Below are 26,873 nucleotides of genomic sequence, written 5' to 3'. Positions count from 1 at the left end.
ACTCATCATTACCAGCCAAAGTAATACGAAATTAAAACTGAGGCTTGGCTGTCCACTGCAACAAGCAGAAATCTAAGACTATAATACTTAAAACACAACTTCTTACAGAAATAAAAATCTCTGCAAAGCCACAGAGCTCAGAAATAGCATTTGGTTCTGCAAAACTACTGCTTTTTTTTTTCCTTCTGCCAGATCAAACCCCACAGAGAACTGACGACATTCTTGCTACTGTCCTTGCAAATGGAAAAAGAAGGGGGCAGTAAAATTAGGAAAGTGAGAATAATGTTCTAAGAATGGAAAATGCAAAGGTTAAAAATTTGAAGAGGAATGTTGTCTTTACAAGCGAGGAATTCAGGAGGGAGAACACTGTCAAAACAATCATGGCACCAGGCTTGCTTGGCAATATGGCTTATCTCAGGAGACACTTGCCTCCAGGCCTCAAAACTGGCTACATTTTGCCCCAGAAATTATTCACTTCACTCTAAAATAGACCTTGTAAAAAGAAGTTGGAAGTAACTTTTATGTGGTTGTTTTCTAAAAATCTTTTTTCTCCGACAGATGAATCTCAAACACTTTGCTCTAAGCAGCAAAAGGTTCAAATGTTATTGGATTGTTTATAACATTCAGTAACCTTCCGAGCCCCCAGTGTTTATAGAAGTGAATTGGGAGTATTCAAGAATAGTTTGTCTGTCTAGTGGAATTTCAACTTTTCCGTATTTGCTTAATTTTGGAACCAAATGTCAGAGATGCTACAGCACCAATAAGGCAGGATCATGTTGGAGCTCATGCCTCATTGGTTAAAAGCTATTTGGAGCAAAAGACTGGGCTTCTTCTGCTTACAAACCTGGGATGGCATTGGGCTTCAGAAAGGATAATTAGAAATGGTTCAATGGTTATTAAACATATTGAACAAACAGAACCTATGTTGAGGATTTGACGAGAAAAAAATGGAGCTCACTTAACACAGCACTTGGCAAATAATAGAAATTCAATAACTATTAGCTATTACTTCTATAATACAATTATTACACCATTGACTGAAAACATATGTGGCAGCTTAGCATTCTCATTTAAAAGACGCTGACAATGTTGTCTGTTTTGTAGAATGGCTTTAGCCTCTGGCTTGTTTTAAGAGTTCAACCATCCACCTGGTTGCCCACATCGGTAATAATGATAATACTAGTTATAATTTTTATGATAATTATTATAGGTAGGTAGATATCGTAAGAGATAGAGGGTAAAAGAGGACATGGTCATTCATAAAAGAGGAATTAAAATTTGTGAAAAGCATTCTTCTTCACTAGTAATCAATGAAATGCAAATTAAAACATGAAATACTTCTTGCTTACCAACATTTTGAAGATTCAAAGTGGTAATTGTTAACTTTATCAATGAGTACTAGTCGGAGCATAATTTGGCATCACTGATCTTTGGAAAGTAATGTGGCAAATAGGAATGAAGCGGTGCAAACATATGTTTATCTGTTGATCCACTTTTAAGACTTTATCTGAAACTTCTAGAGGCAAATTGAGGATAGTCAAAGATTTAAGTGCAAAATGTCAACTGCCATGTGCCTCTATCTGTTAGGATCCGGTCAGGAAACAGCACACTCAAACTGAGTAATTTGAAGAGAGTTTAATTAAAACAAAACAAACAAACAAAAAACCCAGTGACTTACAAAGTACGGACAAGATGTGGAGAGAGCAAGAGATGGTGTAGGATTCTGGGACCAGCAGCAGAAAGGAGCCAGTACCATCTCAAGGCCTGAAAGGGCAGGGAGTGAGTAGTTTCCAAAACTTGGAGAGGGACTCCCAACTCCCTGACTTACCATGTGACCATCCCATGGGAAGAAATGCTCCATTCTCATCCTCCTCCCAGCTTCTGGTCTCTGGCCGGCACCTCCCGCTCACTGAGCCTAACTAAAGCCAGGATCCAGGGAGCGCTTTGACAGAGTCCATATGGGCTCAGGGTGGACAATGGCTCTGGAAAGACAAATGAAAAATATCCAGCACACTTTGTTATTTTTAAGAGCAAAAATAAAAATGGAAGATAATACAAATGTCCAACGACTGGGAAATAAGCCAATAAAGTATGGTACATTTTGCAGTGGGATGTTATGCAACCATTTAAAATCATGCTTTTGAAGAGACAATAACACAGAAACATGTTTTCAATAGAATGTCAACTGAAGAAAAGTAGGGGAAACAATTATATATGACTCCAATTATGAAAATAAAATATACGCACATGACCCATTGGAAAAAGAGACTGGAGGACACATGTCCAAACTTTAACTATGGCTATCCTGATTTGGGGGATTATGGATTTACTTCTTTTTTCAGTTATTTGTATTTTCCAAATTTTACAGGAGCATAGACTGCTTTTATAATAAGAAAAGATTATTTTACAAAACTAGTCTTTTGCTTTCTGTAGCTTATAATCTAGTAGGGGAGAAATGTTAATTTCTAACTGGTTACAGCAAAAGTCCATGGAAGAAGAAAGGAATAACTCATTCCTCTGAGAGTTACTCCTTTGATTGCAACTGGCAGGTGGAATCGGGGAACCTTCTTGGAGGAGGTGTCATTTAAACTGGGCCTTCAGAGATGAGAAATACTTTTCTCCAGGTTGAGAAATGGCAGAGGAGAAACTAGATGAGAAAATAATGAAAATCAAAGATTTAGAGCCTTCAAGGTCATGAACTATCCAGGGCACAACAATAGATGGGTGATTGTAGAGCAGTCCATTAGCAACATCAGAGGAACTTTCACAATGTATAAATTTCTGTGGCCCTCCCCACATCTCCTGAATTAGCATCTCTGCTAGGGTACCCAAGAAAAATATTTTGAAAATGCTTCCAAGTGATTCTAGACATGACCGGGGCTTAGAAGCCATGTGGACAAAGTGTTGAAGAAAGTTCGGTGGACCCTTGTGGAGTGGCTGCCCAGAAATCTCCAGCCGTCTCCTTCCCCTGAGAGAGAAAGGGCCCAGCAACCACTTTGTAGGAGATGACCCTGCCCTATGACCACATACGTCTGAGCAGGGATGCTGAGATGTAGACGTCAGCTTCAGAGTGGGTAGGCGGAAGACCTGCTCTGTGATCTGGAGTGGTAAAGGGTGATGAAAAAAGCAGAGACAGAGGGAAGGAAGCCAAGGTAAGAAGAGAAGGGATGGGAAACTGAGAGGGTCCTGCTGCCTTCTAGTCCCTGGTTTCAGTACTTTCTGAGGTTCCACTGTATCCCTGACCCTGAGTGCACTGAGACGTCCATTGTCCTTGTAATAGAATTTTAAATGCTTGCCTAGCTGGAACTGGCCTCAGTTGTCTGCGCAGATGAGTAGGACACGCTTTATCTTCAGAGCAACATTGTGTCTTGCAAAGTCCCAGCTGGAGCCCAAAGATAGCAGCTCTGCCCCCAATTCACTAGCTAGTGCAGTCTTTCCAAAGTGGAGCTTCTCGGAAGCATGAGTTTTGTGAAATTAATGGGTGTTGCCACACAGACAGACAAAAAAAAATTAAGAAATACATATGTGTTGATCAAATAAGTATGGATCAATGGATTAACAACATCAAACTGGTTTATTTACTAGAAAACTTCTCAGAACCTATATGAGCTCTTGTACATTGTGAATTTCCAGGAATTATAGAATACAGTGTTCCCAAATTTATTTGACTGTGGGACACTTTGGATTATTTCTTTCCCCAAGAAAACATGTTTCAGGACTGGTGCTTGGCCCGTAAGAGCTAATTCATTCATTTATGTATTTCACTATTAAATAAACACTTATTAGAATAGCAAAAATAAGGACTATTTCTCAAATGACATGCTATCTTTATGAAGATGCCATACTAGTCTCTCCAGAATCGTGTGTTTGTATGTTTGTGAACGCGTGCATACATGAGTGTCCATGTATGCACATATACATGTGTCTGCATGCACACATGTGTATATGCCTATGTGTGTGTGTTAAGAGAGGATAAAGGGAGAGGGAGCAAGACAGGGATGGGGTGAATCTTTGGCTTGGATGCTCATGTATATGGCTTCCAGAGGCTTATTAATGAAGATACCATCTCAATCTCCAAATAGAATTACATTATATCAAGTGGACTCAGGCTAATTGTCTGACTAATTTTAAGTTCAGTAAAAAGAACTGTCCAAATCATTTATCTTCTAGTCCATCGAATGAAATATGCTGCTACAGCAGAATATGTTTATGCCCAAACCAACTTTTAATATGCGAAAGTAACTGGCCTTTCTTTGTAATCATTTTCATTTTTTTTCCCTAAAAGTCCTTATCAAAAAAAATTCCCATATTAAAGATGATAATGCTTTTGTTGGGGGAAAAAGTGGGATGAATGTTTATTGAGCATTCCTTTTAGACCACTGCTAGGCCGAGAGTTACAAATACCCAGTCTTATTAATTCTTCTAGCAACACTGTAAGATAGGTAATCCATTTTTCTCCTTTTAACAGATGAGAAAGTTTTGTGAGGACAAGCATGCATCTTTCTTTAGTACCTGACTCATAGTTGGGTCTCTGTAACATATTTATTGAATGAATGAATAAATGGTTGGGGAAACTGAGGCTGAATGAGTTGGCTCAGGATTGTCTTGTCCATGTTGAAAACTGCATTTGAACCCAGGTCTGTCTGACTCCAAAAACCAAATGGTTTCCTCCTCATCATTTCAGAAACTAGCAAAATGCTTTTATGTACACCATTTGATTTTAGAATCCTGTACATTTTCTAAATGAGGGCAGCGAGACTCAGAAAAATAGTATGTCCAAAGTGACTAAGGTAGTAGAGAGAAGATTCAAAACCCTATCCCAGGCCTTCTGACTCCCATTCCAATGCTCTTCCAGCTACATCAGAGATCTTTTGAAAAGCCCCTGAAATTGCACCCAAACTGATGTTCATGTGGCAGATACCTCACCACCCTCTTCTCACCTCACTCCTTAAATTCTCATCTTCAGGCCCCTCTGTCTCAGGTGACACTCATGCTGGTAAAATGTCCTGTGTTTTCTGCCAGAAGTAGCCAGCCCAGACAGGTGCAGGAGAGGTCTGCTCTAGAGGGATATATTGCATAGCCTTGTCCCTGCCTCCCCTATTTCACCCCTGATTTCTGATGGGACCCCCAGATGAGTATCATCCCCCTCCTGGCCATTTACAACCTGCAAAGCAACTTGAGTTCCTCCTGAGGGACCGGCAGCTCTGTCAAGACCATATACGATTTTCCCATGAAAAGTACCTTTGGAAGAGGATTTCTTCATCAGTTTCCACCATGAACACAGATGGACACGTTTCTCCAGAATCTTCTCTGCTGTCATTTGCTGTCCTGCCAAGAGCCTGGGATTGTCCTTCGCTGGGACAGAGAGGGTCAGGCCCAGGCTGGAAGTTCTCGGCTCCACTGGTGCTCTCGGGGGGAATAATGTGGTATTTTTCCTTTTGTCTTTTCTGCTTTTGTTTTTCGCTTTGCTCCAAGCTGATGATTCTCTCTGCTTCTGTCTTCATGATGCCAACACTACCAAATGAAAAATAAATAATGCCCCCAGAAAACCCCAGGGTTGTTCATTTCTAGACACAGAACCAAAGAACTGACAGCACTCAGCTTTTTCCCCACCCCAAATAAAACTTACTTAGATACCTTGGGAAGGCAGGTTCTAAGGCTACTAGAACTGTTTAGGAAAAGATGATGTGTATATTAACAAATGTCTCTCCTCTTTTCTCATACTTTAGGCTCTCATCATTTCTCTCTCTCTCTCTCTCTGTATTTATTTATCTATTTATTTTGAGACAGAGCCTTGTTCTGTTGCCCAAGCTGGAGTGTAGTGGTGCAATCTTGGCTCACTGCAACCTCCACCTCCTGGGTTCAAGCAATTTTCCTGTCTCAGCCTCCCGAGTAGCTGGGACTACAGGGGTATGTCATCACAGCCAGCTAATTTTCATATTTTTAGTAGAGACGGGGTTTCACCGTGTTGCCCAGGCTGATCTCGAACTCCTGACCTTGGGTGATCCACCTACCTCAGCCTCCCAAAGTGCTGGGATCAGGCATGAGCCACAGCGCCCAGCCTCATCATCTCTCTTTTAGATGATTTTGGTCGGAGGTTATTGTGCATTGAATTGGGTCCCTCTCTGTTCCCCCAAATTCACGTATTGAAGTCTTAGCCCCCAGTACCTCAGAATGTGCCTATACTTGAAGATGGGGCCTTCAAAGAGGTAATTAATGTAAAGAGAGGCCACATGGCTGGGCCCTAATCCAATCTGACTAGTGTCCTTATAAGACCAGGAGATTTGAATGCAGACAGTTATAGAGGGAAGACCATGCCAGGATGCGGGGAGAAGACAGCCTTCCATAAGCCAAGGAGACAGGCTTGGGAGAAACCAACCCTGCCAACACCTTGATCTTGGACTTCTAGCCTCCAGAACTGTGAGAAAATAAATTTCTTTAAGCCACTCAGTCTGTGGCACTTTGTTATGGCAGATTTTGGCATTGAGAAGTGGGGATATGCTGGAACAAATGCCTAAAAATGTGGACATGATCTTGGATGTGGGGAAAGGGTAGAGGCTGGAAGAGTTTTGAGGTACATGTTAGCAAAAGCTTAGGTTGCCTTGAAGAGGCTGTTGGTAATTTACCAGACTAATGCAGAAGTTAATTTTAAAAAAATGGTAGATGTGGAGAAGAAGGAGTTTTGATTGGAATTGTTTCAAAGTTCCAGGCATTAGAATGTAAGGTGCTAGGTATCTTGCATATGTTAACTCATTTATGTTTCATTATAATCCTGAAAATTAATTATACGTGTAATATATAAATACATTAAGTAAAAATTGTTGTTCATGTGCATACTTAAATAAATGTATAATTCATATAAATAGGTATCTTAATGAATATACCTATTTTACAGCCAATAACAAGAATGGCAAGGAGTAACAATAGCAAACATGTTATTAAGCTCTCACTATGTCAGACACTGTTCTAAGAGCTTTGTATTTTTTTTTTTTTTTTGCCTAAATTTTTACAATAACTCTTTGAGGTAGGTACGACTTAATGAAAAATAACAAAATAACATAGTAATTAAGAGCACAAGCCCTGGAGTCAGATACCTGAGTTCAAATCTAAATTCTGCCACTTGGTTTCTGTGTGACCTCGGGCAAATTCCTTAACCCTTCTGAGCACCAGTTTCCTCATCTATAAAATGAGGATGATGATAATGATAATAATAATAATAATAATAGTTCCTACTTTATTGAGAGGGTTAAAATAGTTACTACATATGAGGTCCAGGCACTTAGGCCGGAGCCTGGCCTAATTATTATTATCCCTATTTTAAATATGTTAAAATAGAGGCTCAGAGAAATTAATTTACTCTGCCCAAGCTTATTCTGTAAAAACTATTTTTTTAATAAAAATTCTGTTTAACATGCCACTTTCTTTATATAAAATCTTTGTTAATTCATCATTTTCTACAAAATAAAGTCCAGTTCCTTAGCATGATTCATCTTTCCAGCTCCAAACCCTGCTGCTCCCTGTACTCCTTGTGCTGTATACAACACCCTACCAGCTTATCACCCTCTTAACATGTCATGTGCTTTGAAACCTGTGGCCTTTTATAAGCTGTTTCTTCTGTCTGGAGTGCTCTTCCCTCTTCCCCCTGGCCAATGCTTTGTCATTCTTCCAGATCAGACTTGGTCATCATTTACTGATTCATTCTTGTATTCATTCATTCATTTAGTTACACAAATGTCTACTTTGAATAAGGCACTTTTCTAGGCCCTTGGAGGTACAACAGCAAACAAGAAACATGCAGTGCCTTCAACAGCAGACAAGCCCATGGGGAGACAGATGAGTTAACAGACCTTGTAGTGCAGTGTGATGAATGTGGTGACAAGCTGGGCAGATGAGGGGCACCTCACAGGGCTGGGGTGTGGGTGGGCAGTTGTGTGACTGGTCTTTCCCCTAGTCCTTCCTCTATCCCCGTGAGACATATGACCATATCACTACCAAATGTTTACTGGAGACCACATGGACTGCTGATGTTTCTTTCGATGATTGATGGGCTCACAAGAAGAGAAATATTTTACTTTTGCAAATACAGAAGCATTTATTCTTTATTTCACTCTAAAGATCACAACTCTCTCTAGACTAAGAGAGCCTTGGGACATATCCTCACACAGGATGACTTCATGGAGAAGGGAGGCAGATGCATAATGAGACTGCACCAATCTTGAGCATGACATTTGACTTAAGAGAGAAGGAAGTGGTAAAACTGAACAAGAAGAATGGAGGATGTGACGGATTGATTGCAAGAATGGCTCCAGTTGTCCACCCTTCCTGTAGCCATGCTTTTGCAATGTGGCTTTGCAGCTTCTCCCATCATGAGACGGAGCCTTGAATTGGAGCTAGCCATGGAACTTGTTTTAGCTAATAGAATGAGTGGAAGTGACAGTGATTCTGTTCCAAGCCTAGGTCTCAGGGGGACCCTGAGCACCTTTGCTCACTCTCTTGAAACCATACCACTGCCATGTGAACAAGTATGGGCTAGCCTAATGGAGAAAATTGAGAGGTACATGGAGATTCCATTCATCCTAGCCAAGGCCATCCTAGATCAGCCTGTGGCCAGTCAACATCCAAACATGAGAGGGCCCTGCCAAGATCATCAGAAGTGACCCACAGAGGAGTACAAATGCATAAGTGACTTTAGCCAAGACCAGAACTGTTCAGCTGATGCAGAGACTCATGAATAATAAAGCTGCTCAGTTTCATGGGGAATTGTTACATGGCATTACTTGGTGATAGCTCACTGATACAGGCAGAAGAGGGATAAATTTTCACTGGAAACATTCTACAAACTATTAAAGTATAATAGAGAATGTATGTCTTGTTTGTCAATTTAGGGACAAGATTTGCTCTATAACAAAAGGCCTCTCATTTGTCTGGCATGTCTTTGGATGAAGTTTGAATTTGAACTTCTCCAAAGATTTTCAAACTAGAATTTTTGAAAAACACAATGCAGCAAGATTTTCTGACTTTTTCTTTGCCCGATGCTACCTGTAACGTTAATTTACAGAGTTTAATAACATACACTATTTGCAATGTACTGATGTCCTCTGCAGCCCTATATCTTCCAAGCTTAACAGCCACAGTCACCCAGACATTCCATGAAAGACTGGATTGAGTGTTCTAGAAACCTAGCACATGTGCCTTCAGCCATGGAGTTGTTTTCAATGAGCCTTTTTCTGGACTGGGAACTCCTTGTACTTGAACTCGTAGGACTTAATACTTGCAGGGTTGGGGAGGGATCAAGCTGGCAGCCTGAAGTGCCCAGTACCAGCATGAGGAGGACATTATTCTGAGCTGCCAGCTCCCACGCTAGGTACATCAGTGCTTACCAGACTTCTGTCTGCAGTAAAATCCAGGCTTCTGTGAGTTGGGAGTGGGAAAGGAAGGCAGTGGAACCCACTGGAACAACTGTTCAACATCTTTGACATATCCCCAAGCCCTACTCCTTGCTCCCACCATCCATGATACCTGCTGTCTCCAACTCTGAGGTCTCTCGTGCATTTCAACTGGAAGATGGCCCACACCATCCCCACTACATTCATGGCATATTCTGGGCAGTGACTACTTCTTTCTTGGCTTCACCCACCAACACATCTCCTTCTTCAAATCAATTGGAAAGTCTCGTTCACAGAGACCCCCTCTATTTACTATAGGCTAATTCAGTGAAATCCCTGGAGGCTAAGAAAGTGAGTTCCTTCTACCGTCTTGACCAAGAAGCTGTTTCTTCAGTATTGAAGGATGTTGGCCTCAGTCCACTCTCCATACTCAGTCCCTTTCTGCTGTTCTGACAAGTCAACTCAGGGAGTTTTCAGGGAGCTGTTGCCAACTCTAAATGACAGGTGTTTATTTTTAAGCGCTTTCCATGGTTTACATGTCAGAGAGTGAATATATCTTTGGAAAAATATAAATGAGTACAATAAAAACAAGACAGATGCCATCATCTTAGGTTCCTTGGGTGCCCCAATGTCTCAGGTGCTATGGTAAGTCCTTTCATCAATGTGATCTCTGCTAATTTTCCCAGTCTCCTGAGAGGGTGTCCTCATCATTTCCAATTCTTAGGCAAGGGGAGGAGGGAGGCTTAGAGAGGCTGAGAACATGCCAGGGTGGCATAGCCAGTGGGTGATGAGATGAGGACTGGAAACGAGGTTTTCTTACTCTAACTTCAATGTTCTATGCACCATCAGATTATTCTGTTACTTATTTCTCTCCTCAAAGGGTGACTATTTCCAGTACATACTCTTCCTGGCCTACAAAATACAGTCAGCCAACATTTTATTTATTAAAATTTGATTGTAATACATACATTACTGCATTAAAATATTAAACACTATGTAATAGTAATGCTAACATTTATGGAGCTTTTACCATGTACCAGCCACTGTTATTAGTGTTTTATGTGTATTAACTATACATGTAATTTAATCCTCACTGTCCTATTATCATCCCCATAAAACAGTTGAGAAAATAGAGGCACAGAGAGTAACTTGCCCTAGGTCACACAGCCCGTGAGGAGCTTGGCTCTGAACCAAGACAGTCGGCCTGCGGAGTCCACCCACGGTCTTCACTCCTTTCTCACTGGGTTTTGTTATATACCATAATCAAAAAAAAAATCGCCTATATTTGACCTACTAATAAAGACCTGCTAATAAGTGAACCATTAATAAGTAAGGCACTAACAATATTACTCCATGACTAATAAATAAAATCAGCTAAATGCCTAGTATTTGTTAGGCATCTGGTGAATGTTGGTTCCCCACTTCCCCCACCTCTATGCGTTAGGGAGATTATTTTTTCATCTATTTTGGAACATTTATGAGTACTGTATATGAGTCAAACCCTGTGCTGAGGAGGTGCCAGACATGTGAATTGATCAAAGTCAAGTCATTGCCCTGACCTGAGGAAGCTCCCAGTTTTGAGGAAGAGGCAGATGAAGCAACACAGCAGGGTATTCCATGGGCACTGTGAGAGGCACAGATGAAAGAGTAAGGATGCTGCTTGTGAGTTAAGGTGCACCTCAATCGCGAGACTGATTCAGAGAGCCATGGTAGAAAGCAACAGGTCTTGAAGGAGATTCAAGTTTAGGTGGTAATAGTAATTAATAGTTCGTAGGGCATACTGAGGATCAAGCACTGTTCTAAGTGATCTGCTTCTATGCCTGTCTATCTATAAATCCATCAGGCATAGAAAGCTTAAGTAACTTATCCAAAGTCACAAAGTTAGTAAGTGACAGGGCTGGGATTTGAACCTGGTGCAGTCTAACAAGAGAATTCACACTGTTGTATAACCTCTTGAGAGGTAGAAGTTAGGGGACATGCATCATTTGGAACCAGGTAAGGGTAGGCACCAAAATGTGTCAACCATCCAAAAATAGTGCAGGATTTCTGCTGGACTCCTCACCTCCTTAGGAATGAGCAGGAGAAGAGTCCTGCTGAACAAGGCAGAAGGCGCATGTTCACAGCCTTGCTGCAAACAGCAAGCCTCCATCCACCTTAGGCCTTTTCTAGGAAAATCACTAGAAAAAGAAAACAGAGCAGAGAACATCATTGGATTAATGGGCCCTTTGCAATCTGGATTCATCAAAAAGCTTTCACACGACGTTAGGCCCCGGCAATCTCAGCAGTGTCTGCACTTGAGATTCTCAAAGCGATCTCAATAAATTACCAGTAATTCACGCAGGGCTGTGTTGAATGTTTCCCATTAAGCCGAATGTCTAAAACTGTAAGTCTAAAGAGATTTGAGTAAATTGGAGATACATCAAAAATGCTGAAAAAAAAAATACATGTGCTTGGCTCTGTTTTTCCCCAGTTACCGTTGGTCCACTGATCCCTGGTTTTTACTCGACTCGTAAAGTGTGATCGAGGAGCAACTAAGAAGGGAGTCATCAAAGCTGGCACTGCTATCGAAAAAAGAAATTCTCCCTGAGTAGGGAGTTACAGAGGGGCAGATGGAGTTGCTGAAGTGTCTTCTTGCCCCCATTTCATCCAGAGGATTCACTACTCCTCCTTAGCAGGAAAGAGTTCAAGAGTTCGCTTTCTAGGGAGAGGGTCTGGGAAGCAGTGAGGCCTCATGTCTGTCCCCTGTTGTGCATCTGGGCCACATCTGGGGCTCCCCATTCCCCTACCTGCCTCTGATCTTTCCTGTGGACATACAGTGGAGGTGTCTGGAATGAAGCTTGTGAGCGAGCGCCTTTGCCCCCTGGGTTCCTAGCCATCCCAAGCTGACATATCAGCCTTTCAGAATTGTTAACATCTGAGCTGATTTCTTCCTATCCACTGGGTCAGTGGCCACCTCTTTCTCCCATATTCTGCTAAAGGTGAGGCAGCTGTTCCTGAGGGACTTGCTTGTCTCTGGATTGCTGTTTATTGGGTAGCTTGGCAATCTCAGCTGTCTGATGGCCTCAAGAAAAGTGATGATTTTATAAATAATCTGGCTTTTTTTTCTCTCATTAGGGTGGAATCAAGGTTCTCTTGGGGCTTCTAACATTCTAAGCAGAAGTGGAATTCCTTAAGTAGTATTTTTACTAAATATAAATGAGGACAGTTTCTCAGGAGATCCTGAGTTTGACTCTTGGCTCGAAAACTCACTAGCTCTGGTACCAGTTGCCTAACCGTGCTGAGACATATCTTCCCCAGGTCTAAGATGAGAGATATGTGTACTCATATTTTGAATGCAGCATTACTCACAATAGCTAGCATATAGACTCAACCTAAGTGTCCATCAACGGATGAATGAATAAAGAAAATGTGGTGTATATATAGGTATACTACCATGCCATGTTCTTTGCTATTCTCTACAGCATGGTATGTATATATGTAAGTTATTTTTCTTAGAGAGGGTTTAGAACTCATTCTTGCTCTTTGAATCCTATCACATCTTTTGAAAAAAACATGTAGTCTTTGATTGTGTGGAAATCTAGGGACATTCAACCTAGTCTTCTGAATTATTTATTTTCCCATACTTATATCTTAAATAAATAAATGCATACATTGTCTTTTTTTGGGGGATGGAGTCTTGTTCTGTCGCCCAGGCTGGGGTGCAGTGTCGCAATCACGGCTCACTGCAAGCTCCGCCTCCCGGGTTCACGCCATTCTCCTGCCTCAGCCTCCTGAGTAGCTGGGACCACAGGCGCCCGCGACCACGCCCGGCTAATTTTTTGTATTTTTAGTAGAGGCAGGGTTTCACTGTGTTAGCCAGGATGGTCTCGATCTGCTGACCTCGTGATCCGCCCGCCTCGGCCTTCCAAAGTGCTGGGATTACAGGCGTGAGCCACCGCGCCCGGCCACATACATTGTCTTAAACTCTCAAAACATTTCATTTTTAATAAGTAGGTTATATAATAATAATATTATTATTATTCAGCCATAAAGGAATATTACTTAACCATAAAAAGAAATGAAATCATGTCATTTTGCAGCAACATGGATGAAACTGGAGACCATTGCTTAAGTAAAATAATTCAGAAATGGAAAGTCAAACACCGCATGTTCTCACTTGTAAGTGGGGGCTAAATAATAAGTACACATAGACATAGAAAGTGGAAATAGGTATTGGAAACTCAGAAAGGTAGGAGGGTGGGAAAGGGGTGAGGAAAGAGAAATTACCTAATGGTCACAATGTATACTGTTTGGGCGATGGTTATACTAAAAGCCCAGATTTAACCACTATGCACTATATCCATGTACAAAACTGCACTTGAACCTCCTCAATCTATTTTTTTTATAAAATGGATAGTGGTACAGTTGATTTTAAAATTGAATGCATATACTGATTGAAAATAATAATCTATCCATATGGGAAAAAACTCATGATTTAAAATAATAATAATAAATTATATAACATTAAAAAATAAATAAAATGAAAAACTTGATGGAATTATCTCAAAAGTCTCATTCAGTTCTAATAGCCCACTATTTTAAAAGAAGTTACTGGAGCAATCTCAAAGAGGGTAAATTTGTAGTTCTGAGTTATTTCAATATCAGGTTTTCATAGTATTGAAACAGTACATTATGGGAAAAAATGAGGAAATCTGAATGAAGTATGGCCATTAGTTCGCAGTGTAGACATATTGGTTCATTAGTTGCAAAAAATATACTGATGTAAGATGTTAATAGCAAAAGCTGGTACGAGGCATATAGCAAATTTCTGTAATATCTTCATAGCAATTTTTAAATTCAAAACTCTTCTACAATAAAAAAGTTTGTTAAAAAGATTAGATGAGAACATATCAGAATGTATTGTAGTAGTAAGTTTAATGTATCATGAAATTTTTGTTTTGTTTCACTTAACTACAAACATTTATTTATTTTTTTAAATTATACTTTAAGTTCTAGGGTACATGTGTACAACGTGCAGGTTTGATGCATAGGTATACATGTGCCATGTTGGTTTACTGCACCCATCAACTCATCATTTACATTAGGTATTTCTCCTAATGCTATCCCTCCCCCAGTCCCCCACTCCCTGACAGGCCGTGGTGTGTGATGTTCCCCACCCTGTGTCCAAGTGATCTCATTGTTCATTTCCCACCTATGAGTGAGAACATGCGGTGTTTCGTTTTCTGTCCTTGTGATAGTTTGCTGAGAATGATGGTTTCCAGCTTCATCCATGTCCCTGCAAAGGACACGAACTCAAGGATGAGCATTTCAAAGGCATTTAAATTAATTTCAGCTCTGCCACTAGGACTTTGGTGTGTCTTGTTCATTGAGAAATTCTTCCCCAACTTTCTTTCTCTTAAAGGTGCTATGGAAGAACACTTCTTGGCCAAAAGTTTGAGGTCGAATTAGATTCTTGTTTGTTTTTTATTATACTTTAAGTTTTAGGGTACATGTGCACAATGTGCAGGTTTGTTACATGTATATACGTGTGCCATGTTGGTGTGCTGCACCCATTAACTCGTCATTTAACATTAGGTATATCTCCTAATGCTATCCCTCCCCCTTCCCTGCACCCCAAAACAGGCCACGGTGTGTGATGTTCCCCTTCCTGTGTCCATGTGTTCTCATTGTTCAATTCTCACCTATGAGTGAGAACACGTGGTGTTTGGTTTTTTGTCCTTGCCATAGTTTGCTGAGAATGATGGTTTCCAGCTTCGTCCATGTCCCTACAAAAGACATGAACTCATCATTTTTTATGGCTGCATAGTATTCCATGGTGTATATGTGCCACATTTTCTTAATCCAGTCTATCATTGTTGGACATTTGGGTTGGTTCCAAGTCTTTGCTATTGTGAATAGTGCCGCAATAAACATATGTGTGCATGTGTCTTTATAGCAGCATGATTTATAATCCTTTGGGTATATACCCAGTAATGGGATGGCTGGGTCAAATGGTATTTCTAGTTCTAGATCTCTGAGGAATCGCCACACTGACTTCCACAATGGTTGAGCTAGTTTACAGTCCCACCAACAGTGTAAAATTGTTCCTAGTTCTCCACATCCTCTCCAGCACCTGTTGTTTCCTGACTTTTTAATGACTGCCACTCTAACTGGTGTGAGATGGTATCTCACTGTGGTTTTGATTTGCATTTCTCTGGCCAGTGATGATGAGCATTTTTTCATGTGTCTTTTGGCTACATAAATGTCTTCTTTTGAGAAGTGTCTGTTCATATCCTTCGCCCACTTTTTGATGGGGTTATTTGTTTTTTTCTTGTAAATTTGTTTGAATTCTTTGTAGATTCTGGATATTAGCCCTTTGTCAGATGAGTAGATTGCAAAAGTTTTCTCCCATTCTGTAGGTTGCCTGTTCACTCTGATCACAGTTTCTTTTGCTGTGCAGAAGCTCTTTAGTTTAATTAGATCCCATTTATCAATTTTGGCTTTTGTCGCCATGGCTTTTGGTGTTTTAGACATGAAGTCCTTGCCCATGCCTATGTCCTGAATGGTATTGCCTAGGTTTTCTTCTAGGGTTTTTATGGTTTTAGGTCTAAGATTTAAGTCTTTAATCCATCTTGAATTAATTTTGTATAAGGTGTAAGGAAGGGATCCAGTTTCAGCTTTCTACATATGGCTAGCCAGTTTTCCCAGCACCATTTATTAAATAGGGAATCCTTTCCCCATTTCTTGTTTTTGTCAGATTTTTCAAAGATCAGATAGTTGTAGATATGGGGCATTATTTTTGAGGGCTCTGTTCCGTTCCATTGGTCTACATCTCTGTTTTGGTACCAGTGCCATGCTGTTTTGGTTACTATAGTCTTGTAGTATAGTTTGAAGTGAGGTAGTGTGATGCCTCCAGCTTTGTTCTTTTGGCTTAGGATTGACTTGACAATGCGGGCTCTTTTTTGGTTCCATATGAACTTTTAAGTAGTTTTTTCCAATTCTGTGAAGAAAGTCATTGGTAGCTTGATGGGGTTGGCATTGAATCTATAAATTACCTTGGGCAGTATGGCCATTTTCATGATATTGATTCTTCCTACCCATGAGCATGGAATGTTCTTCCATTTGTTTGTATCCTCTTTTATTTCGTTGAGCAGCAGTTTAACTACAAACATTTTTATATATATATATATGTGTGTGTGTGTATGTGTATTTACATAAATGTATATATATACACACACACACACACACCTGGTCTTGATGTAAAATGCATGTCTTACTGGGGGTTGATAAAACAGTTTGAAAGATACTGGTTTGGAGGATATTTTGTTAGCTCTAATATTTCTTAAAATTAAATCATCATAAACTGTTTAATAAGGGGTTTATTCATTCCTTCAACAACAATTAACCACCATAGTCAAAGTATCGTGCTTTCAAAGTAGGAAATGCCACAGATGAATGAATAAGACACAGGGTTTCATTTGTCAGATAGAGAAGTAGAAAAACAAATACGCTGTGATGCAAAAGGCTGTAAAACAAGTGCTAACCAGAGGTTTACAAAAGTGCCACGAAAGCACAAAGGACAAAGGAGTGAGTGTTAACTCAGGATGTCAGGGAAAGTTGAACAGAAGAGCTGGCATTTCAGTTAGACTTTTAAAAAAATGAATCACTAACGCGTGCTCAGCACTTCCTATGTTGTCAGAGTTTCTGCGGGAAGGAATATTACAGGGATCACCTCATCTTTTCCTCACATGTTCTCATGGCTAGGAGCTAGTTTTACCTCCACTTTATAGAAGAACAAATTGAAGCATAAAAAGGTGAAGGAACTGCCCAGGGATAAACAGCTGTGAAGTGGTGGGCAGAGCTTGTGGTGCACGTCATAAGATAGTGCATGTCGCCAGCTTAGGGTTGTGTACAGCACAATATGGTTTAGGATGTTTGGCCCCTCCAAATTTCCTGTTGGAACGTGCTTCCCAGTGTTGGGAGGTGGTGCCTGGGTGTAGGTGATTCGATCATGGAAGCGAATCCCTCATGAATGGTCTAGTATCATTCCCCTGATCACAATTTAGTTCTTGCTCCATTAGTTCATGCAAGATCTGGTTGTTTAAAGGAGTCTGGGAACCTTCCCCTTCTCTCTCTTACTCCTTCTCTCTTGCTCCAGCTCTCCCCATATGACCTTCCTGCTCCCACTTCGACTTCTGCCATGATTGTAAATTTCCTGACTGAGGCCTCCCCAGAAGCTGAGCAGATGCTGGCACCACACGTTTTAAAAACCCTGCAGAACCCTAAGCCAATTAAGCCTCTTTTCTTTATAAATTACCCAGCCTCAGCTATTCCTTTAAGGCAATGCAAAAATGGACTAACACACACCACCTGCACCACCTCCCAGCCATTCCCTCCTGTTGGTTCTTCCCCACTCGATTTTCCTCCAGCTACAGAGCATAATTTAGGATTTCACTCCCTCAAAATATTGTCATTTTCATTGTCTTTGCTACCACTGCCCCTCTGCCTTCTCCCTTCTGAAAAGACTTCTACAAAACCTTCATAGCCCAGCTCAATTGCTACCTCCTTTTTGTGTCCGTTCTCCATACCCTCCACATTCTTCCAGCAGATTTCATTGTTCCCTTGATCATATTAAAACTAGTCTTTGAAAAGTCTCTCAGATCAAGCCCAATGGTGTTTCTCTTCGTTTCTGCCTCCCAGCACAGTGCTGGCATACTGTGGTTGCTCAATAAAGGAGAAGGGAAGGCAGACAGAATGTAGGATTTCCATGAGCAAATAAGTAGAGTTTGGAATCCCAAGCTGAAACCAACATAAGTAAGAGCGAAGAAGTGAGAGAACAAAATGGTCTGGTGGTGATGGGGTGTAAGGTACCCAGATGCGTGCAGGAGGGGAGGTATCTAATTATACCAGCCTGGAGCCAGATTGTGCAATTGTGCAGCTGGCAGGCTTTGCCAGGAAGTTGGCACTCCATTTTGTAGACAGTGGTGAACCACGGAGGGGTTTCGGAGATGAGGGACAATATTTTAATTGAGTGACACACTCTACTTTATTCTGTTTCCTTACCTTTGAAGGGGTTGAAGGGCAAGAGGAAATATGAAAACTATTATGTACTTATTATATTTCAGGTACTGTCCTAAGAGCTTTCACTAATGCCCACGATAAGCCAGTACATTAGATGTGATTCCCTTGTTATTCAATTGTGAAGCAGAAACTCAGACAGGTTAAGTAACTGATTCAAGATCACATCATGAGAAATAGCAGATTTAGGATTTGAGCCCAAGTTTCTCTAGTTCCAAAGCTTGGGACCTCCCTCTTCTCTCTCTTTTGCTCTTGTGGTTTGGTTTTCCCACCACATCATCCTGTCTCCAAAACTCTTAATAGCCTCAAGCAATCCATCCACCTGGCGAACATGGTAAAACACCGTCTCTACTAAAAATACAAAAATTAACTGGGTGTGGTGGCGGGCGCCTCTAGTCCCAGCTACTCAGGAGGCTGAGGCATGACAATTGCTTGAAATCAGGAGGCGGAGGTTGTAGTGAGCTGAGATCATGGTGCACGATCGGAGCAAGACTGTCTCAAAAAACAAAACAAACAAACAAACAAAACAAAACAAAAACAAAAACAAAAAAACAAAAAAACCCACTACCAACAACTCTTATTAGCCTTCCCACTCTTAGTACCTTTCCTTCTTCTCTTACCCACTTCTTTTTGCCTTGTTCTTCCTGGGTCCCTGGACCTAAGTGACAGCTTTTAAAAAGAGGGTGACCTGAGCCCTAGCAGTAGATGCCACAGTGACAGTTTTATTTCCCTCCTTCCACTGAAAATAGGGGTATGGAGCCTGGAACAGGCTAGCGGGAGACAGTGGCTATGTGTCTGGTCCCTGAAATGTCCCAGCCTTCTGCAGATGTCTCTGCCTTCTGGGTATCTTTCTGATGCTTCGAAGGAGGCCTTCCCTCCAGCTCATGGGTACACAAAACAGCGAGATTGCCAATTTTAACATGTGTGGGCATCTGCTGATTTGAAACCTCCTTTTGGATGTACTTTTTGTTACTTTCTTTCTAAAACAGTTTTCTTCCAAGTCTGTCAGGCCAACCAAAAACACAGAAGGAATTATAGACTGAAAAAAAAAAAAAAAAAGCCAGCCCTCCTTTTCTTGATAATGATATTATGATTCTGGTATTCCAATTCAATCTTTTCCAAAGTTTTTGAGCAATGTATGTTGCATGTGTGCTTGTGATTAAAATATGATGTACCTTAAAAGCCATTCCAGCCTCTTGTGATGTGGTCATAAAAATTATTTCAGCATTAAATACCTTATTCTCATCCTGTCAACTTTGAGACCACTGCTAGATGAATCACTGGAGAAATGAAATGCTTAGCAAAATGTTTTTCTTCCTGATTGCAGGGCTGAGGCTTATTCGATTAAAGGATAAAAGTAAATTGATCAAATATGTGGATGCTTGGAGTTTATTTTTATCACTCCTGAGCAAATTTTGGAATGCAGCAATCTGATTAGATTTTTCTCCTTGTGGTTCCCCGTGAAAGAGGAAGAGCCGATGAGAAAGCGCTGAGGGCCCAGCCCTGGGGGATGAATGATTGCCAGTTTCCATTTTTAGCTTTCCTGACTTCTATGGCCTAGAGAATTCAAGTTAACATCAGGAAAGCCCCCCTCTAATAGAGCAGGCTAGCAATTGTATGGCAAGCTGACTTAGAAGCATTCATGGAGTTAATACAAACACACCGAGCTTGACGGACTCAACCTGCAGAGACCATTTCTATTAACATTCTCCCTTCAACTTGGGGTCCTTGTGGCCTCTCCCTCTTCCTCACCCTGATCTCCTTCATGGTCTCATTATCCAGGCCATTGAGGTTTCAGGAAAATGACAAGAAACTGAGAGAAAGCTGGGGGACATGGGGGCAGAAAAGGGACCGTTGGTTTTAATTTCAGCTGTGTTCTTAATTGTATCCCCAGCCAGCTTCCAGGGCCTTCTGGGGCTGGGGGAGTGGCCAGCCACCTTCCTGCTCTGCAATCCCAAACATTCATTAAATTTTCCTGTTTTAACACATCACTAACAACAACAACAATAAATAGCAAAGTTGATGATGAGTCTTCTAGGTGTCCCGAGTGCACTGAGGCCTGACATTCCTTATGTCATTTAATCCTCACAATGCCCCTGTGAAGAAGGTGCTATTATAGTTTCCAAAGGGGTTAACTGAGGCACAACAAATTTAAGTAACTGGGAAACATTGTAGAGCTTGGATTTGAACCTATCCATTTTCAGTCTGGGCCCTCTGTATGTAATCATGGCATCAAAATCTACTATTTTGCTGTTAAGTTGGGAGGCTTGAGATTACTACATGGAAAGCCTGCCATACCCAGGTCCTAGAAGGAGATCACTAAGGATCATAATCAAGGTACAAGTGTAGGAGGGGGCCAAGGATTCAGCCTGGAGGGGTGGAGGAAGGGCTTGGTGTGATCAACTTTTTAATCTGTGAAATTGGAAATTTCTTTCTACCTCCCTTCACCCCAAGTACCTGGCAGAGTCTCTGCCCACTGAAGGCATTTCTGAAACATTTGCTGACTTGTAATTGTGAATGGAACTAAGCAATAAAAGGATCAAGGACTAGCCATGTACTCCAGCAGCCAAGAGACTTGAAAGAACCAGGAAAATACTGCTAAATATTCTGAAAAATATTACTTAGTAAGTTGATAAACGTAACTAGAAGAAATTCCATGTTGGTACTAATGACAAGACGCAGGGAGAAAGGACTTTTTTTGAGGGCTTTCTTTTGCAAACAGCTTACAAACAAAAGAAGGAATCAATGGACACATGATGTTTCCCTCCACGGGGGAGAAATGCCAGGTTAATGACTGCAGAGGCCAAACCATTTACAAAAATAGCAATATTTCTTGCACAATCAAGCTCTGAAAATGCACCAGCAAGCATGAGGAGGTTGCGTTAACAGCCAGGGACACACTGGAAGCTACTTGTTTCATTAAGTGACCCAGTCCTCTCAAGGCCAACACAAGCAAAGAATTTTGTGGCCTACCTCTGAGTCCACATTGAGAGGAGGCCCCAGTGAATGAAAATGCATCGAGTTCTTCCATCGAAAGGATGTGGCAGGCCCAGAGCCAGATCGAATTATTAGACTGGATTTATTTCAGGCCCTAAATTTAACCAGCTGGAGTTCTTTTGAAAGTACCATCCTATGCAAACTTTTGAATAGAGGAATTTGCCGCTTAATGGGGTTTGATTAGAGACAGAACACAATGTCCTTGGCTTGTATCCTCCTTCTGTACAGCATGCCCTCCACCCAGCTCGGGCCATCTGCAGTGCATGTCAGCTTAAGGGCTGCAGGCAAGGTGCTCAAAGAGCAAGGGTCTCCATAGATTTGATCTCTCTTTGAGTTGATGCTGCTAATGAACTTGTAACTCTTAGCAGGCCACAAGAGAAGAAACTGCCAAGAGTGAGGACAAGAGGGAGAAAGAAATAAGAATGAGCTAGGCTGGAAAAGCCATGGAACCATACCTGGGGAATGGTTTAAAGTCCACACACACCTTCCTCTCTGTACACAGGATGTACACTTGCTAACACAGCTTTAGCCAGGAACTCAAGTCACATAAACACTGCCATCCTGGGCTTCACTTTAATAGAAACATTCTTCTTCTCTTTGTTTTCAGATAAACAAACAGAGATGGATGAAATCCAAAGTGGAAATTAGAATGATGAAAGACTGACATTACATATAGTAATTCTATTAAGCATTTATAATATATCTCCACACATATGACAAAAATCTGAAGGATTTCTATCAAAATATTAGCAATGGGTACCCCTAGATGGTGAAATTAGAAATGATTTTCAACACATCTTCTTTTTTTCTCATTTTTTATTAAAATGTTTTCATAAGTGAACATGAATTGCCTTTGTAATTGGAAAACATTTTTTAAATTTTAAAACATGAGAAGCCAATATATGAAACTGATTGAACTATTTATTACTCTAAAATGTGTAAAAAGCAAAGATGATTGATGCTAAGGGTAGAGGTTAAGGCAATGTATTCAATAACTGAGGGAAGGAAGTGAGAAATCTTCTGGGAATAACTCCTTTGAACTATTCAGTGTGCTGACCCAGCGTCTGACAATGTCACATGCTTATTGGCCTTTACCAAGCAACATTTTCCTGATGTATAAACTGAATTTGACATAGCCTCACACATAGATTGCCCGTGCAGGATCTTTTTTTTAAAGAAAAACAACCATTTGTATTCATTTTTTCTCCCAAGTGCTCAAAGCCATAATATCAACTGCAAGTAAATTGTACATGTTGGATGACTGAATGAAGAAACCAAGACAGTAAAAGACATAACCCTTGCCCTGAAGGAATTCACCACTTAGTTGGAGACATAAAACCCAGTACATGAAACAACTGGATGACAAAATTAAGAAGGGAGTTATAGAAGGATAGTTGGAGAAGGGGGTTAACACTTGCCTACTGTGTGCAAATTTTGCTAAATGCTTCCTATAAGGTACCTCATTCAGTCCCTTAACCAACCTATGCAGTAGGTATCATTTTCTCCACTGACAACAGAAAGAATCAGGGTTCAGAGAGTTTATTTTCAAAGATGCCACAGCTGGCAGGGCACTGAGCCAGGAAAGAACTTAGGGCCTTCTGAACCCCAAGTCAGTGTTGGATCTGCTCTACCCCCACACCCCTTCCATGCAGGTCTTGTGTAAGGGAAGAATTTACAGTGAGGGTGTGTAGTATGCATCAAGCCTGGAAAGGAAAGAACATGACAAGTGGATTTGGCAAGAGATGTTCCTGTAGTGCTGGTGCAGCCTGGCTCTTTGAATTTATCCATCTTCCTTCCACACACACCCAATAATACATGAAGGTGGGTTCCAACACTCTTGGAGTTGTCTTGATCTAATCCCAAACTACTCACCCCAACTCATCCTATGTCTCACATCCCAGCCTGTTCCAAGCTTCTTAGCCTCTGGTCCTGCAGTTATACCATCCTCTGGTGGTCCAAGGTGTCCCCCTGTACCTGACACTCAACTCCATTTCTCCAGCTTCCCCCTTTGGCTGCCACCTGCACCATAATTCAGCCTCTCTGTCCTATTGTGCTTCCTTGAAGGGTTAAATGCAATAACTTACGTTAAGCACCATCATCATGGTGATATCTGGGAAGCTTTTTGAACATGTCAGTGATGGTTATAGGGACTGGAAGTGGTTAAAGATTTGAGTGCTACTGTCATTTGGATTTGGATTCAAAGTTTTGCTCTATTATTCGACTAGCTTCTGCTTTTTTTGGCCTAGGCTTTTGACCTTGGGCAAGTTACCAAACCTATCAAAACCTATCTGGAAAATAGGGATAATGATAACACTACTTCTAGAGTGTTATCTAGAGTTATTAAATGAGAAAATACATGTGGAGCACCTAGCACAATGCTAGTCATAAAGGATTCAGCAAACATTATGAATATTATTAATGATACCAGTAATTGCATCATTGCCATGATTACAGAAACTTTGCCTGGAGAACTGCAGGTCTAGTGCCCTATAGCCCAGCAAAAACCCTCGTGAATAGCATTCCCACTGGGCTCACCTGGCAAGTCAAGCAGTAGCTAGACTTTTAGAATTCAAGACTAAAAATATCAGGTAGATTCAGCACATTGGAACACAGAGAAAGGAAGACACAACAGCAAAAGGGCACACGATGTGTGCGTGTGGCAAGGCAAGGTATAAAACAGAATGAAAGAATTTTCTGGAAGAGGTGTTATAGAAGGAAAACAATTTTTCATTTCATGTATTCATTCATTTATTTAATAAATATATACTGCCAGTTGAGAATCCAAATATAAATAAGACAACTCTCATGGATTCCAATCTAACGGGGGAGATATTTTCCTAACAAGATCAATGAATACAATGTAAAATGAGTTATACTACTGCAGTTAAAGGATCAAGAAATGGGGTGTTTGATTTTTGTAGATGTGCTTTTTATCAGGGTTTTCAGATGAGAAGGAATTTATGATGAATAGGGAACTCTTTCAAGGCAGAAGAAACAGTATACCTGGAGTTAGAGTCAGGGAGCAGAACATGATGGGTAAGGAGGTAGAAAGGTAATCTGGCATCAGATATTGAAGGGCTTCTATTGACAGGCTAAGGCATAAGTTTAAAATGTTTTGATTTTTTAAATTTGGCAAACACATTCCTAGGAACATACCTGTACTGTGGCTTCTAGTGCTCTATCTCACATGGTCCTGTCCACATCATCAGAAGTTCCCAGTTAATTGCAGGATAAATTCTAAACTCTAAGGAGATTCCAAAAATGATATCTCCTGTTGACTGGATGCTCCTTGCCCCCAGGCAAAGTTTGTAGAACACACAGTGTGCATCCATGGCTTCATCTTCATTCATGACTGATTGACTTAGAAAATTCTCCTTTCCCTTTTCCTTTCTGTCCTCAGTAAATATTCACAGATCATTAGATGGTGGCTCTTGGGAGAGATGATAGATGGCTAGAGAACTCAGATATCTGACTCACCAGCTCTTTTCTAGTCTTTGCATGCTTTTGCAAATAACATTTACCTATTCTATTTAGCCAGTGTAGCTGCTGTCACTTTCCTGGTGAGATGGTAGCAGGTTTGGGGATGGCAGCCTTTAGAGACCCTTGCACTAAGCTCAAGTATAAGTGAGGACACTCAGACTGGGTTAAGGCTCATGACCCATCCCACCACATCCTTCTGGTCTGGGCCTCTCTGTGGTGAACACAGTCCACATCTTCAAACGAATTGCATGTGCTCAATTGCTGAACCATGTAGTCCTGGTTTTGTCTATGCCTGCATTCTTGTAAGATGTCCTCACTATCATACTTTGGGTCAGAGGGAAGTGGGCAGAAGATGATGAAGAGCCAAGAAAGAAAGAAAAAAAGTGCATCCCTGAATGTGGTCCAGATCCAAGAAGGCCAAGGTCAGTGATGCCTAGGCCACAGGGAATATTGGAGGGAGGTGCTGCAGTGTTGAGGTTGGTGTTCCCCCAGGTCCCCTTTCCCTTCCCTTCTGTGGGTGTGCATGAGGCTGCTAGCACACCTCAGCTATCTCCTTCTCCGGAGACTGGACCTTGATCAGATAGGGGATGCCTACCACTGAAGGACCACCAGAATAATGCAAGCTGGGCCCAGAGTTGCAATGCTGGAGATCATGCTTCCAAGCTCCTGGGGGACCAGCCTGAAACCAGTCTTCAGTCAGGACCCCATCTTCCCTTAGCTTCCTTCCCCTGCCTTGCCTTGCTTCCCTCATCCCTTCCTCACAAGAGCAGTTCCTCAATAAATGTTTTTCACAAGAATCCCCATCTTAGGCTCTGCTGAACCCTTGCCAGGACAAGGAGCAAAGAGCTGAGGACCAAATCCAGGGGGCTGAGTGGGAGAATACATTTTAGGAAAGTAATTTAATTTCCAGGTACCATTGTGTGACATGATGCAAGCACTGTCTAGGGAGGGGTTTGCCAGCAAACCTTGACTTTTACTGACCATAGCATTAAGAGCCATGCTACCCAGGTCCACGCTCAAAAGGTCAATATGAAGTGTATGCTTAGAGGCTTCATGGCTTAAAGATAACATTTCTTGAGTATTTTTCTTAAGAAAATTTGGGCTTAAGAAAAAGATGAAAACAAACTACAAAGCAGTTCATAGTTGCAATCATGCAAAACTAAACAAACTTTTATAAGCATTTTGGTGTTATTTATTTCAAGATTTTTACTGTATATAAGCTACTTTATGTAGATAATTTAGTGGGGTTTTTTTAACTTAATATTAAATGTAAAAACCAATTTGCCATATTTATTTCCTGAATGGGTTGCATATTTACCATTTTACCAATCGTGTTTATATTTACTGTACTCAACCACCTTTTCCCCTAAGCATGATTTAAACGTTGTTTTGTAATGTCAGAAGTAGAGTAATATTTTAATGTCACTTTAATTTGCATTCCTTGTTTGATGATAAGGCTGAACATTTTCTCATATAATGTTTCTTGGTTGTACTTCTCTTTCAGTCAGTTTTGCATGGGTCCTTGGCTATCTAGCTTTAGGATCAGACATTCTTCTTATCAATGTATAGGAACTCTTCAGGCTCCAAAGACAGCAACACTTTGTCATACGTGTTACAAATATGCCTGCACTTTTCTTGCTCTTTGTTTTCTAGTATTTCCTTTAAACATGCAGACATATTACATTTTTGTTTGCTTAGATTTACTAATGTTTTACTTTTTGATTAATTGATATTATTTTTAAACATGGAAGTTATGAATCCATTTGTTTTTAAGGTAATATGAAAAACCAAAACATTAATGGATGTCAATTTTCTTGGGAAAAAATGTTGGCTGATTTTTATTTTCTCCTCTTTTTTCTTATTTATATTTTCTAAGTGTTCTATGAATAATTAATTTTCTGTAATAAGAACAAAGTATAAGTCATTTTAAAAAATTTCTTCTTTTAACATCAA

Source organism: Gorilla gorilla, chromosome 10 (assembly GCF_029281585.2).
Source record: "Gorilla gorilla gorilla isolate KB3781 chromosome 10, NHGRI_mGorGor1-v2.1_pri, whole genome shotgun sequence".
NCBI classification, from domain to species: Eukaryota; Metazoa; Chordata; class Mammalia; order Primates; family Hominidae; genus Gorilla; species Gorilla gorilla.
Note: the sequence above shows the minus strand (reverse complement) of the source record.